Raw genomic sequence first — 9520 nt, forward strand, 5'->3', positions numbered from 1 at the left:
GGGGGGGGGGGGGTGGGGGGGGGGGGGGGTGGGGGGGGGGGGGGGTGGGGGGGGGGGGGGGTGGGGGGGGGGGGGGGTGGGGGGGGGGGGGGGTGGGGGGGGGGGGGGGTGGGGGGGGGGGGGGGTGGGGGGGGGGGGGGGTGGGGGGGGGGGGGGGTGGGGGGGGGGGGGGGTGGGGGGGGGGGGGGGTGGGGGGGGGGGGGGGTGGGGGGGGGGGGGGGTGGGGGGGGGGGGGGGTGGGGGGGGGGGGGGGTGGGGGGGGGGGGGGGTGGGGGGGGGGGGGGGTGGGGGGGGGGGGGGGTGGGGGGGGGGGGGGGTGGGGGGGGGGGGGGGTGGGGGGGGGGGGGGGTGGGGGGGGGGGGGGGTGGGGGGGGGGGGGGGTGGGGGGGGGGGGGGGTGGGGGGGGGGGGGGGTGGGGGGGGGGGGGGGTGGGGGGGGGGGGGGGTGGGGGGGGGGGGGGGTGGGGGGGGGGGGGGGTGGGGGGGGGGGGGGGTGGGGGGGGGGGGGGGTGGGGGGGGGGGGGGGTGGGGGGGGGGGGGGGTGGGGGGGGGGGGGGGTGGGGGGGGGGGGGGGTGGGGGGGGGGGGGGGTGGGGGGGGGGGGGGGTGGGGGGGGGGGGGGGTGGGGGGGGGGGGGGGTGGGGGGGGGGGGGGGTGGGGGGGGGGGGGGGTGGGGGGGGGGGGGGGTGGGGGGGGGGGGGGGTGGGGGGGGGGGGGGGTGGGGGGGGGGGGGGGTGGGGGGGGGGGGGGGTGGGGGGGGGGGGGGGTGGGGGGGGGGGGGGGTGGGGGGGGGGGGGGGTGGGGGGGGGGGGGGGTGGGGGGGGGGGGGGGTGGGGGGGGGGGGGGGTGGGGGGGGGGGGGGGTGGGGGGGGGGGGGGGTGGGGGGGGGGGGGGGTGGGGGGGGGGGGGGGTGGGGGGGGGGGGGGGTGGGGGGGGGGGGGGGTGGGGGGGGGGGGGGGTGGGGGGGGGGGGGGGTGGGGGGGGGGGGGGGTGGGGGGGGGGGGGGGTGGGGGGGGGGGGGGGTGGGGGGGGGGGGGGGTGGGGGGGGGGGGGGGTGGGGGGGGGGGGGGGTGGGGGGGGGGGGGGGTGGGGGGGGGGGGGGGTGGGGGGGGGGGGGGGTGGGGGGGGGGGGGGGTGGGGGGGGGGGGGGGTGGGGGGGGGGGGGGGTGGGGGGGGGGGGGGGTGGGGGGGGGGGGGGGTGGGGGGGGGGGGGGGTGGGGGGGGGGGGGGGTGGGGGGGGGGGGGGGTGGGGGGGGGGGGGGGTGGGGGGGGGGGGGGGTGGGGGGGGGGGGGGGTGGGGGGGGGGGGGGGTGGGGGGGGGGGGGGGTGGGGGGGGGGGGGGGTGGGGGGGGGGGGGGGTGGGGGGGGGGGGGGGTGGGGGGGGGGGGGGGTGGGGGGGGGGGGGGGTGGGGGGGGGGGGGGGTGGGGGGGGGGGGGGGTGGGGGGGGGGGGGGGTGGGGGGGGGGGGGGGTGGGGGGGGGGGGGGGTGGGGGGGGGGGGGGGTGGGGGGGGGGGGGGGTGGGGGGGGGGGGGGGTGGGGGGGGGGGGGGGTGGGGGGGGGGGGGGGTGGGGGGGGGGGGGGGTGGGGGGGGGGGGGGGTGGGGGGGGGGGGGGGTGGGGGGGGGGGGGGGTGGGGGGGGGGGGGGGTGGGGGGGGGGGGGGGTGGGGGGGGGGGGGGGTGGGGGGGGGGGGGGGTGGGGGGGGGGGGGGGTGGGGGGGGGGGGGGGTGGGGGGGGGGGGGGGTGGGGGGGGGGGGGGGTGGGGGGGGGGGGGGGTGGGGGGGGGGGGGGGTGGGGGGGGGGGGGGGTGGGGGGGGGGGGGGGTGGGGGGGGGGGGGGGTGGGGGGGGGGGGGGGTGGGGGGGGGGGGGGGTGGGGGGGGGGGGGGGTGGGGGGGGGGGGGGGTGGGGGGGGGGGGGGGTGGGGGGGGGGGGGGGTGGGGGGGGGGGGGGGTGGGGGGGGGGGGGGGTGGGGGGGGGGGGGGGTGGGGGGGGGGGGGGGTGGGGGGGGGGGGGGGTGGGGGGGGGGGGGGGTGGGGGGGGGGGGGGGTGGGGGGGGGGGGGGGTGGGGGGGGGGGGGGGTGGGGGGGGGGGGGGGTGGGGGGGGGGGGGGGTGGGGGGGGGGGGGGGTGGGGGGGGGGGGGGGTGGGGGGGGGGGGGGGTGGGGGGGGGGGGGGGTGGGGGGGGGGGGGGGTGGGGGGGGGGGGGGGTGGGGGGGGGGGGGGGTGGGGGGGGGGGGGGGTGGGGGGGGGGGGGGGTGGGGGGGGGGGGGGGTGGGGGGGGGGGGGGGTGGGGGGGGGGGGGGGTGGGGGGGGGGGGGGGTGGGGGGGGGGGGGGGTGGGGGGGGGGGGGGGTGGGGGGGGGGGGGGGTGGGGGGGGGGGGGGGTGGGGGGGGGGGGGGGTGGGGGGGGGGGGGGGTGGGGGGGGGGGGGGGTGGGGGGGGGGGGGGGTGGGGGGGGGGGGGGGTGGGGGGGGGGGGGGGTGGGGGGGGGGGGGGGTGGGGGGGGGGGGGGGTGGGGGGGGGGGGGGGTGGGGGGGGGGGGGGGTGGGGGGGGGGGGGGGTGGGGGGGGGGGGGGGTGGGGGGGGGGGGGGGTGGGGGGGGGGGGGGGTGGGGGGGGGGGGGGGTGGGGGGGGGGGGGGGTGGGGGGGGGGGGGGGTGGGGGGGGGGGGGGGTGGGGGGGGGGGGGGGTGGGGGGGGGGGGGGGTGGGGGGGGGGGGGGGTGGGGGGGGGGGGGGGTGGGGGGGGGGGGGGGTGGGGGGGGGGGGGGGTGGGGGGGGGGGGGGGTGGGGGGGGGGGGGGGTGGGGGGGGGGGGGGGTGGGGGGGGGGGGGGGTGGGGGGGGGGGGGGGTGGGGGGGGGGGGGGGTGGGGGGGGGGGGGGGTGGGGGGGGGGGGGGGTGGGGGGGGGGGGGGGTGGGGGGGGGGGGGGGTGGGGGGGGGGGGGGGTGGGGGGGGGGGGGGGTGGGGGGGGGGGGGGGTGGGGGGGGGGGGGGGTGGGGGGGGGGGGGGGTGGGGGGGGGGGGGGGTGGGGGGGGGGGGGGGTGGGGGGGGGGGGGGGTGGGGGGGGGGGGGGGTGGGGGGGGGGGGGGGTGGGGGGGGGGGGGGGTGGGGGGGGGGGGGGGTGGGGGGGGGGGGGGGTGGGGGGGGGGGGGGGTGGGGGGGGGGGGGGGTGGGGGGGGGGGGGGGTGGGGGGGGGGGGGGGTGGGGGGGGGGGGGGGTGGGGGGGGGGGGGGGTGGGGGGGGGGGGGGGTGGGGGGGGGGGGGGGTGGGGGGGGGGGGGGGTGGGGGGGGGGGGGGGTGGGGGGGGGGGGGGGTGGGGGGGGGGGGGGGTGGGGGGGGGGGGGGGTGGGGGGGGGGGGGGGTGGGGGGGGGGGGGGGTGGGGGGGGGGGGGGGTGGGGGGGGGGGGGGGTGGGGGGGGGGGGGGGTGGGGGGGGGGGGGGGTGGGGGGGGGGGGGGGTGGGGGGGGGGGGGGGTGGGGGGGGGGGGGGGTGGGGGGGGGGGGGGGTGGGGGGGGGGGGGGGTGGGGGGGGGGGGGGGTGGGGGGGGGGGGGGGTGGGGGGGGGGGGGGGTGGGGGGGGGGGGGGGTGGGGGGGGGGGGGGGTGGGGGGGGGGGGGGGTGGGGGGGGGGGGGGGTGGGGGGGGGGGGGGGTGGGGGGGGGGGGGGGTGGGGGGGGGGGGGGGTGGGGGGGGGGGGGGGTGGGGGGGGGGGGGGGTGGGGGGGGGGGGGGGTGGGGGGGGGGGGGGGTGGGGGGGGGGGGGGGTGGGGGGGGGGGGGGGTGGGGGGGGGGGGGGGTGGGGGGGGGGGGGGGTGGGGGGGGGGGGGGGTGGGGGGGGGGGGGGGTGGGGGGGGGGGGGGGTGGGGGGGGGGGGGGGTGGGGGGGGGGGGGGGTGGGGGGGGGGGGGGGTGGGGGGGGGGGGGGGTGGGGGGGGGGGGGGGTGGGGGGGGGGGGGGGTGGGGGGGGGGGGGGGTGGGGGGGGGGGGGGGTGGGGGGGGGGGGGGGTGGGGGGGGGGGGGGGTGGGGGGGGGGGGGGGTGGGGGGGGGGGGGGGTGGGGGGGGGGGGGGGTGGGGGGGGGGGGGGGTGGGGGGGGGGGGGGGTGGGGGGGGGGGGGGGTGGGGGGGGGGGGGGGTGGGGGGGGGGGGGGGTGGGGGGGGGGGGGGGTGGGGGGGGGGGGGGGTGGGGGGGGGGGGGGGTGGGGGGGGGGGGGGGTGGGGGGGGGGGGGGGTGGGGGGGGGGGGGGGTGGGGGGGGGGGGGGGTGGGGGGGGGGGGGGGTGGGGGGGGGGGGGGGTGGGGGGGGGGGGGGGTGGGGGGGGGGGGGGGTGGGGGGGGGGGGGGGTGGGGGGGGGGGGGGGTGGGGGGGGGGGGGGGTGGGGGGGGGGGGGGGTGGGGGGGGGGGGGGGTGGGGGGGGGGGGGGGTGGGGGGGGGGGGGGGTGGGGGGGGGGGGGGGTGGGGGGGGGGGGGGGTGGGGGGGGGGGGGGGTGGGGGGGGGGGGGGGTGGGGGGGGGGGGGGGTGGGGGGGGGGGGGGGTGGGGGGGGGGGGGGGTGGGGGGGGGGGGGGGTGGGGGGGGGGGGGGGTGGGGGGGGGGGGGGGTGGGGGGGGGGGGGGGTGGGGGGGGGGGGGGGTGGGGGGGGGGGGGGGTGGGGGGGGGGGGGGGTGGGGGGGGGGGGGGGTGGGGGGGGGGGGGGGTGGGGGGGGGGGGGGGTGGGGGGGGGGGGGGGTGGGGGGGGGGGGGGGTGGGGGGGGGGGGGGGTGGGGGGGGGGGGGGGTGGGGGGGGGGGGGGGTGGGGGGGGGGGGGGGTGGGGGGGGGGGGGGGTGGGGGGGGGGGGGGGTGGGGGGGGGGGGGGGTGGGGGGGGGGGGGGGTGGGGGGGGGGGGGGGTGGGGGGGGGGGGGGGTGGGGGGGGGGGGGGGTGGGGGGGGGGGGGGGTGGGGGGGGGGGGGGGTGGGGGGGGGGGGGGGTGGGGGGGGGGGGGGGTGGGGGGGGGGGGGGGTGGGGGGGGGGGGGGGTGGGGGGGGGGGGGGGTGGGGGGGGGGGGGGGTGGGGGGGGGGGGGGGTGGGGGGGGGGGGGGGTGGGGGGGGGGGGGGGTGGGGGGGGGGGGGGGTGGGGGGGGGGGGGGGTGGGGGGGGGGGGGGGTGGGGGGGGGGGGGGGTGGGGGGGGGGGGGGGTGGGGGGGGGGGGGGGTGGGGGGGGGGGGGGGTGGGGGGGGGGGGGGGTGGGGGGGGGGGGGGGTGGGGGGGGGGGGGGGTGGGGGGGGGGGGGGGTGGGGGGGGGGGGGGGTGGGGGGGGGGGGGGGTGGGGGGGGGGGGGGGTGGGGGGGGGGGGGGGTGGGGGGGGGGGGGGGTGGGGGGGGGGGGGGGTGGGGGGGGGGGGGGGTGGGGGGGGGGGGGGGTGGGGGGGGGGGGGGGTGGGGGGGGGGGGGGGTGGGGGGGGGGGGGGGTGGGGGGGGGGGGGGGTGGGGGGGGGGGGGGGTGGGGGGGGGGGGGGGTGGGGGGGGGGGGGGGTGGGGGGGGGGGGGGGTGGGGGGGGGGGGGGGTGGGGGGGGGGGGGGGTGGGGGGGGGGGGGGGTGGGGGGGGGGGGGGGTGGGGGGGGGGGGGGGTGGGGGGGGGGGGGGGTGGGGGGGGGGGGGGGTGGGGGGGGGGGGGGGTGGGGGGGGGGGGGGGTGGGGGGGGGGGGGGGTGGGGGGGGGGGGGGGTGGGGGGGGGGGGGGGTGGGGGGGGGGGGGGGTGGGGGGGGGGGGGGGTGGGGGGGGGGGGGGGTGGGGGGGGGGGGGGGTGGGGGGGGGGGGGGGTGGGGGGGGGGGGGGGTGGGGGGGGGGGGGGGTGGGGGGGGGGGGGGGTGGGGGGGGGGGGGGGTGGGGGGGGGGGGGGGTGGGGGGGGGGGGGGGTGGGGGGGGGGGGGGGTGGGGGGGGGGGGGGGTGGGGGGGGGGGGGGGTGGGGGGGGGGGGGGGTGGGGGGGGGGGGGGGTGGGGGGGGGGGGGGGTGGGGGGGGGGGGGGGTGGGGGGGGGGGGGGGTGGGGGGGGGGGGGGGTGGGGGGGGGGGGGGGTGGGGGGGGGGGGGGGTGGGGGGGGGGGGGGGTGGGGGGGGGGGGGGGTGGGGGGGGGGGGGGGTGGGGGGGGGGGGGGGTGGGGGGGGGGGGGGGTGGGGGGGGGGGGGGGTGGGGGGGGGGGGGGGTGGGGGGGGGGGGGGGTGGGGGGGGGGGGGGGTGGGGGGGGGGGGGGGTGGGGGGGGGGGGGGGTGGGGGGGGGGGGGGGTGGGGGGGGGGGGGGGTGGGGGGGGGGGGGGGTGGGGGGGGGGGGGGGTGGGGGGGGGGGGGGGTGGGGGGGGGGGGGGGTGGGGGGGGGGGGGGGTGGGGGGGGGGGGGGGTGGGGGGGGGGGGGGGTGGGGGGGGGGGGGGGTGGGGGGGGGGGGGGGTGGGGGGGGGGGGGGGTGGGGGGGGGGGGGGGTGGGGGGGGGGGGGGGTGGGGGGGGGGGGGGGTGGGGGGGGGGGGGGGTGGGGGGGGGGGGGGGTGGGGGGGGGGGGGGGTGGGGGGGGGGGGGGGTGGGGGGGGGGGGGGGTGGGGGGGGGGGGGGGTGGGGGGGGGGGGGGGTGGGGGGGGGGGGGGGTGGGGGGGGGGGGGGGTGGGGGGGGGGGGGGGTGGGGGGGGGGGGGGGTGGGGGGGGGGGGGGGTGGGGGGGGGGGGGGGTGGGGGGGGGGGGGGGTGGGGGGGGGGGGGGGTGGGGGGGGGGGGGGGTGGGGGGGGGGGGGGGTGGGGGGGGGGGGGGGTGGGGGGGGGGGGGGGTGGGGGGGGGGGGGGGTGGGGGGGGGGGGGGGTGGGGGGGGGGGGGGGTGGGGGGGGGGGGGGGTGGGGGGGGGGGGGGGTGGGGGGGGGGGGGGGTGGGGGGGGGGGGGGGTGGGGGGGGGGGGGGGTGGGGGGGGGGGGGGGTGGGGGGGGGGGGGGGTGGGGGGGGGGGGGGGTGGGGGGGGGGGGGGGTGGGGGGGGGGGGGGGTGGGGGGGGGGGGGGGTGGGGGGGGGGGGGGGTGGGGGGGGGGGGGGGTGGGGGGGGGGGGGGGTGGGGGGGGGGGGGGGTGGGGGGGGGGGGGGGTGGGGGGGGGGGGGGGTGGGGGGGGGGGGGGGTGGGGGGGGGGGGGGGTGGGGGGGGGGGGGGGTGGGGGGGGGGGGGGGTGGGGGGGGGGGGGGGTGGGGGGGGGGGGGGGTGGGGGGGGGGGGGGGTGGGGGGGGGGGGGGGTGGGGGGGGGGGGGGGTGGGGGGGGGGGGGGGTGGGGGGGGGGGGGGGTGGGGGGGGGGGGGGGTGGGGGGGGGGGGGGGTGGGGGGGGGGGGGGGTGGGGGGGGGGGGGGGTGGGGGGGGGGGGGGGTGGGGGGGGGGGGGGGTGGGGGGGGGGGGGGGTGGGGGGGGGGGGGGGTGGGGGGGGGGGGGGGTGGGGGGGGGGGGGGGTGGGGGGGGGGGGGGGTGGGGGGGGGGGGGGGTGGGGGGGGGGGGGGGTGGGGGGGGGGGGGGGTGGGGGGGGGGGGGGGTGGGGGGGGGGGGGGGTGGGGGGGGGGGGGGGTGGGGGGGGGGGGGGGTGGGGGGGGGGGGGGGTGGGGGGGGGGGGGGGTGGGGGGGGGGGGGGGTGGGGGGGGGGGGGGGTGGGGGGGGGGGGGGGTGGGGGGGGGGGGGGGTGGGGGGGGGGGGGGGTGGGGGGGGGGGGGGGTGGGGGGGGGGGGGGGTGGGGGGGGGGGGGGGTGGGGGGGGGGGGGGGTGGGGGGGGGGGGGGGTGGGGGGGGGGGGGGGTGGGGGGGGGGGGGGGTGGGGGGGGGGGGGGGTGGGGGGGGGGGGGGGTGGGGGGGGGGGGGGGTGGGGGGGGGGGGGGGTGGGGGGGGGGGGGGGTGGGGGGGGGGGGGGGTGGGGGGGGGGGGGGGTGGGGGGGGGGGGGGGTGGGGGGGGGGGGGGGTGGGGGGGGGGGGGGGTGGGGGGGGGGGGGGGTGGGGGGGGGGGGGGGTGGGGGGGGGGGGGGGTGGGGGGGGGGGGGGGTGGGGGGGGGGGGGGGTGGGGGGGGGGGGGGGTGGGGGGGGGGGGGGGTGGGGGGGGGGGGGGGTGGGGGGGGGGGGGGGTGGGGGGGGGGGGGGGTGGGGGGGGGGGGGGGTGGGGGGGGGGGGGGGTGGGGGGGGGGGGGGGTGGGGGGGGGGGGGGGTGGGGGGGGGGGGGGGTGGGGGGGGGGGGGGGTGGGGGGGGGGGGGGGTGGGGGGGGGGGGGGGTGGGGGGGGGGGGGGGTGGGGGGGGGGGGGGGTGGGGGGGGGGGGGGGTGGGGGGGGGGGGGGGTGGGGGGGGGGGGGGGTGGGGGGGGGGGGGGGTGGGGGGGGGGGGGGGTGGGGGGGGGGGGGGGTGGGGGGGGGGGGGGGTGGGGGGGGGGGGGGGTGGGGGGGGGGGGGGGTGGGGGGGGGGGGGGGTGGGGGGGGGGGGGGGTGGGGGGGGGGGGGGGTGGGGGGGGGGGGGGGTGGGGGGGGGGGGGGGTGGGGGGGGGGGGGGGTGGGGGGGGGGGGGGGTGGGGGGGGGGGGGGGTGGGGGGGGGGGGGGGTGGGGGGGGGGGGGGGTGGGGGGGGGGGGGGGTGGGGGGGGGGGGGGGTGGGGGGGGGGGGGGGTGGGGGGGGGGGGGGGTGGGGGGGGGGGGGGGTGGGGGGGGGGGGGGGTGGGGGGGGGGGGGGGTGGGGGGGGGGGGGGGTGGGGGGGGGGGGGGGTGGGGGGGGGGGGGGGTGGGGGGGGGGGGGGGTGGGGGGGGGGGGGGGTGGGGGGGGGGGGGGGTGGGGGGGGGGGGGGGTGGGGGGGGGGGGGGGTGGGGGGGGGGGGGGGTGGGGGGGGGGGGGGGTGGGGGGGGGGGGGGGTGGGGGGGGGGGGGGGTGGGGGGGGGGGGGGGTGGGGGGGGGGGGGGGTGGGGGGGGGGGGGGGTGGGGGGGGGGGGGGGTGGGGGGGGGGGGGGGTGGGGGGGGGGGGGGGTGGGGGGGGGGGGGGGTGGGGGGGGGGGGGGGTGGGGGGGGGGGGGGGTGGGGGGGGGGGGGGGTGGGGGGGGGGGGGGGTGGGGGGGGGGGGGGGTGGGGGGGGGGGGGGGTGGGGGGGGGGGGGGGTGGGGGGGGGGGGGGGTGGGGGGGGGGGGGGGTGGGGGGGGGGGGGGGTGGGGGGGGGGGGGGGTGGGGGGGGGGGGGGGTGGGGGGGGGGGGGGGTGGGGGGGGGGGGGGGTGGGGGGGGGGGGGGGTGGGGGGGGGGGGGGGTGGGGGGGGGGGGGGGTGGGGGGGGGGGGGGGTGGGGGGGGGGGGGGGTGGGGGGGGGGGGGGGTGGGGGGGGGGGGGGGTGGGGGGGGGGGGGGGTGGGGGGGGGGGGGGGTGGGGGGGGGGGGGGGTGGGGGGGGGGGGGGGTGGGGGGGGGGGGGGGTGGGGGGGGGGGGGGGTGGGGGGGGGGGGGGGTGGGGGGGGGGGGGGGTGGGGGGGGGGGGGGGTGGGGGGGGGGGGGGGTGGGGGGGGGGGGGGGTGGGGGGGGGGGGGGGTGG

The sequence above is a fragment of the Sphaerodactylus townsendi genome, linkage group LG15 (genome assembly GCF_021028975.2).
Source record: "Sphaerodactylus townsendi isolate TG3544 linkage group LG15, MPM_Stown_v2.3, whole genome shotgun sequence".
In the NCBI taxonomy this organism is placed as follows: domain Eukaryota; kingdom Metazoa; phylum Chordata; class Lepidosauria; order Squamata; family Sphaerodactylidae; genus Sphaerodactylus; species Sphaerodactylus townsendi.